This window comes from Theropithecus gelada, chromosome 9 (genome assembly GCF_003255815.1).
Source record: "Theropithecus gelada isolate Dixy chromosome 9, Tgel_1.0, whole genome shotgun sequence".
Classification (NCBI taxonomy): Eukaryota; Metazoa; Chordata; class Mammalia; order Primates; family Cercopithecidae; genus Theropithecus; species Theropithecus gelada.
In genome coordinates, this window is record NC_037677.1 from 53,825,734 (window position 1) to 53,831,098 (window position 5,365).

At 49.0% G+C, this 5,365-nt stretch overlaps 2 long non-coding RNA genes across 2 annotated transcripts; one reads left to right on the forward strand and one right to left on the reverse strand.

The window, feature by feature from the left end:
* LOC112631910 lies at window positions 1-4,012 on the forward strand. The gene is made up of 2 exons (XR_003121225.1): window positions 1-368; window positions 3,778-4,012. It is a non-coding gene; the product is annotated as an uncharacterized LOC112631910 (long non-coding RNA).
* On the reverse strand, window positions 501-2,364 carry LOC112631911. The gene is made up of 2 exons (XR_003121226.1): window positions 2,182-2,364; window positions 501-1,223 (listed from the first exon to the last, which is right to left on the reverse strand). It is a non-coding gene; the product is annotated as an uncharacterized LOC112631911 (long non-coding RNA).
* Window positions 4,013-5,365: the final 1,353 nt, after the last annotated feature.

Genomic DNA, 5,365 nt, shown 5'->3' on the forward strand with positions numbered 1-5,365 from the left:
GACCCCAGGAGCAGGGGTCGCGCCGAAGAGCAATAGTCCGCGGCTGGAAACCAGGCAGGGGAGCCACGGAGTAGTCACACAGGTTTCCTGCCGGCTTTCAACTGGTCTTATTTTGCTTTCATTTTTCATCAGCCCATGTGGCGTGTTTAATGTTGCACGCGAACGCAGTTTCTTCCGGGCCCTGGAGGCCCACGCACGCAACAATGTTGTGCAAGTGACTGGAAACCACCTGAGTGTCCCTCTGTGGGGGTGAGTTGCCCAGCATGGAGCTCTACTCCTGTCACAATGAAGTCGACTGTCTGTTTTGGCGAGGGAAGTGACCACCGTTGATAAAATGAAAAGACGCCATGCAGAATACTGTGCACAGGGTAATTTATAAACTTCTGTATGTCTGATTGCTTTTGTGAAGACAAAGGGAAGAATACGGAAGATCCTACTCCTAATTGTTTAGCATTGCTTCTTAGCTTCTTCTTGGAATGGGGAGAAAGATGACACTTTAGACAATTCTGTGTTGTTTTATACAATGAGTAGGATATACTTACATAATTCATATGACTGAACTATAATGCATTTCAAATGTTTTCAAATGTGATATAAACGAATGGACTTCTGGAGGCTCAGCATCTATGGAGCAGGGACCCACCCCAGAGAGGGACCTGCAGGCAAACCAGACCTGCCTATGCCAGGAAGGCTAGGAAGTGGCAATGGAGAAACCATCCATGTCCCCTGGGGTTCCTCAGCTGGAAGCGGGCTTTGAGGCATCTCTCGGAAGCAGCTCTGGCACTGGTGTGGAGAGGGCACTGGTGTGGAGAGGGCAGGAGGCAGGGGGAACAGCCAGTGGACTCTGGCCAAAGTCCAGGAGAAGGTGATAGGAACTGAGTCAGCCTTGCCAGTGGGAGCCAAGGAGGGCAGAAATGGGGGTCCCAGAGAGTCATATCAGGCACTCTGCTTCTCCATAAAATCCTTTCAAATCTGAAGTCCATATGACCAACGATGGCCAGACAGCCCCATCATCTCAGCGCAGCTGAGCCTGGCACAGCCACACGTAAGGATCGGTGATAGCAAGTGAGAGTCTGGAGTAGTGTCTGCCTTGTCTCCACTGAAAAATTATGGATGTCGAAATCAACAGCATCTCCTATATGAGTGCAACAACTACTTAGAAAATGCCATGTGAAAAAAAGAAAAGATCCTTTAATTTGGAATGAATTTAACAGTGTGGGGACCTGTAATGAACAAAAGTAAAAATCTTCACTGAGAGCATACCTAGAATTTAATTAAGTTTAATAGAATTAAGTTCATATAGGAACACACCACACTGACACTCAGAAAGACCCCGTATTGTCAGATGTGCCATTAATCTGTGTATTAGCCAGTCTCCAATATGGTTCCAATGATGCTCTCCTCCTGGAACTCATACCCTTGCATAGTCACTCTCGCAGGTATTAGGGTTGGGCTGAGTGACCAGTCGAATATGCCAGAAGTGACATGTTCTAACAGATAGATTACTGGTTGCACACTCTGTCTGATAACTGACGCTGGGGGAAATTACATTGTGAGAGCCAGGTGGAGAACTGAAGCCTCCCACCAACAGTCATGGAGTAAGGTTGGAAGGGATCCTCCAGCCCTGGCCAGCAGTTTCACTGCAGCCTGGTGAGAGACCCAGAGCCACAGTCACCCAGCTAAGCTGCTCCTAGATTCCTGACCCTCAGAAGGGTATGAGATATGTATGTGCTGCTTTAAGGTGTTAAACTTGGGGATAATGTATTATGCAGCAAAATGTAACTCAATATGTATTATGAGTAATACATAATACTCAAAATGTAACTCAGTATTATGCAGCAAAATGTAACTCAACTTAATGTATACATTGAATATCATTTCGAGCCAAAACTGAAAGGAAATTGGGAAGTAGAGACTTGATAAAATGATTCCCAAGTTAACCAAAAGAATGAACAGATAAGAAGCAGCCTTGAAAATACTGAGGAATAGTGAACTCTATATTGTGCCACTATTCAAATTTATAAAATTAAACATTTTAGTTCTGATACAAGAACAGGTAGGTTGAACCAAAAAAGAGCTCTACTAAATCATTATTATATGATCAAAATGGCAGTTCAAAGTAGTGCAAAGAGGGTGAAAGCTCAGTCCCAATGAAGCTGGGACAATTTGCTAGATCCTCACCCGTGATCCTGCCAGCACACCCTTCAGTAGTCATGTCCTCTGGGGGTTCTGTGCATACATAAGAATAATTACTGCAACATCCATCATAACACTGAAAATTTCAGAGTAAGTGATGTGTTCAGTAAAAGGGGTTTAGAGTATAAACGAGAGCACATCTGTAGGATAAAATGTAATACGGCCACTGAAATTGATGTTGAGAAATGTATTGGCCTAGATGGTGGTAGTGACGTGTTCGTTGGTAAGAGGGAAGACAGGTTTAAAATATTATGTGTAGCAATGTCCCAGTTTTACATATCTGCATCAGGAAAAAGAATCGTTCCACTCCCACTGCTTTCTAAGGAGAGAAAATAAGTTCTATTAAAAGGTGGAGCTCCAGATCTGGGCAGGATCCTTGCTAGGTTTGGAGATGAAGCTGTGGGGGGTGAGCTCAGTTCCTCCACATAACACAGGCCAGGAAATTGGGGTTTCTGAGCTGCAGAGACAACAGGGGAAGAAGAGGGGGAGGTGGCCATACAACCCAAGCTTGTGGCCCACCTTGCCCCAAATCTCATCAAAACTCGTGCTGTGAGATTTTTTTATTACTTTAAAAAGTGAATTTGAACTTTATTTTTTTTTAACGAATTTTCTCTAATTCTGCCAGAATAGAGGCAGGGCTCAACAGAGGTCCCTAAAGGACACAGGAGTTGGGGACACATGGGCTGCCAGGAGCAGGAGTCCCCAGACACTGGCAAAAATCATGGGGAGGGCTTGGGATTTTCCTCACCATGGGATCAGTGGCATGTGTCTCTAACAAACAAGCACACCCACACTGACATTGTAAACAACTGTACACACACACACATTCATGATTACAACAGCAGAGCCCAGGCTTGCAGCCAACCCGACCTGTGTCACCCAACTTGCCAGCCCAGAGACCTCCCAGGTCCTCCCTCCCATGACTCCCTTTCCTCCTCTGTGTGGGGGTAACCACCGGGGGTAACCAGCAGGGTGCGCCACAGGGCTTTGGTTCACATTAGACAGACAAGGTATGCATGAGCCAGCCAGGCGCACAGCAGATGACAGTGTGAGTTCTGCTGCTTAATCTGGGGCCTGCTTCCTCACTAACTTAGTGCGTCAAAGTAATACTGGCTGAGGGAGTGGGCTGTGGTGGCTGATTCTGTCTGACTAGTGAGCATCTCCAAACTCCAGGTTTAAAAGAAAAATTCTTGGCCAGGCGTGGTGGCTCACGCCTGTAATCCCAGCACTTTGGGAGGCCGAGGCGGGCAGGAGGTCAGGAGTTCGTGACCAGCCTGGCCAACATGGTGAAACTCCATCTCTACTAAAAATACAAAAATTAGCTGGATGTGGTGGCGTGCGCCTGTAGTCCCAGCTACTCGGGAGGCTGAGGCAGGAGAATCACTTGCACCCAAGATCAAGCCACTGCACTCCAGCCTGGGGGACAGAGTGATGATCTGTCTCAAAAAATAGAGAAAAGAAAAAGTCTTGAGTGCTGGACAGGCCTGTGACTCAGGTCTCAGAACGATAAACGAGAGAAATACACTGGGTTTCTATGATAGTCGCTAACTCGGGGCTGCTGGCAGTCATGTTCCCCTGCAGGGGAGAGGTCTGCGTGCCCTAAGAGAGAGCTGCCGGCATGCAGAGAGAAGCAGAGATGCTGACGATGGGGAGGAAGCACACTGGCAGTGGTGAGGCTCCTTCCAGCAGCCGCAGCCCTGGTTCCTCTCAGTATGTGACCCTCACACATCCTTCCCATCTATGAGAGCCTGTAAACTGCTTTTGCTTAACCTTGTTTTAGGTAAGGTTTTAAACAATTGCCACCAGTGTGTCCTAACCACCCCAGTGGCTTGAGTGTTTCTCCGCTTCTCTTGCCTAGGATGCTGCGGAGATGGACAGGACCGGAGACTAAGGAGGTGAGAATCCTGGGCCACACCATCACTGAAGGCCCTTCCGGAGGTCTGCTTCCCACATGAAGTCCTCCCAGGGCCCCGAATCCAGCCATCCACCTCCTTGTTGGACATAGGCTCCATTAGAGAGATGTGGGGCTCCAGGCCCCCTTGCTCCGCGCCTCCCTGTGAGAAGCTGCTGACAGTGAGGGAAAGGTCAGTGAGTCCTGCTAATTAGAAAACATTTTGCCCCATCCAATTTCCCCTGACACAAGGTCACTCAGCACTAGAACAATTAAGTCTCAGCCCAGGACTGACTCTTTTTTAACTCAAAGGGCAGGAGGAAACTCCAGGACCCCAGATGGCGAACTGGCTCACGCTGTGGACAGCCTCCCACAAGGCCCTCCGGGGTCTCCTGGTACCCACTAAAGACCACACAGTCTGCCAGCTCTGCCTGCTGCCTCACTCACTGCAGACGAGTCCATCCACACCACAGGCCCTGCCCACTGGGCTTCAGACCACTCGGACCCGGAGCAAGAGAAGCAGGGTCCTTGCCCTGCAAGTGGCTGAGAACTTGAGTGAGCCAGACTCCCCCAGGCCAGGGGAGCCCTGTGCCCCCAATCTCTGTTCCCTCCCCAGTGGAACAATCAGGACCGAATTGTAAACCTTTCCTCATTCAGTTCTTAGAACAGTATTGTGAGGAAGGTAATTTCATTATCTCAAGTTCATATTTGAGGAAAGTGAGGCACAAGTTCACATAGCTGCTAATGATGGATCCAGGACTTAAACCCAGGTCTCATGGAATCCTGAGTAGCCCCTGCCCTCCCACCCCCATCTCTCCTCCCCTCCCCACACCCCAGGCTCTTGTTTTCAGCTGGACAGTCCTTCTAGGGTCACACTGCTACAGACCCAAGAGCTACTGCTCAGCCTACCCCTCCCTAGTGACCAAATGTGGAGGGCACTGAAGGGATTCATGTGCCGTCTGTCCCTTAATCTGAATATAGAGCACACCCATCTCTGGCCCCGTGGAGCCTACATCCCCACCCAGTGTGACAAGGAGCCCACCATCTCCAGGCCGTCCTGTGGAGCAGAAAGAAGGCTGAGCAGAGGCTGTGAACCAGGCAAATCCACCCACCACAGACTAGGCCCTAAGTTCCCTATAAAGGGAGATTTAGAAAGCCAGGAAATCCAGTGCCAAGGTTCACTTCCCTAAACCATGGGACCTGGGGCACAGACCACTGCCGTCTTCCAATATCTGTACTCTCTTCTTTCTCCTACACACACAGCTAGACCTTTGTGTC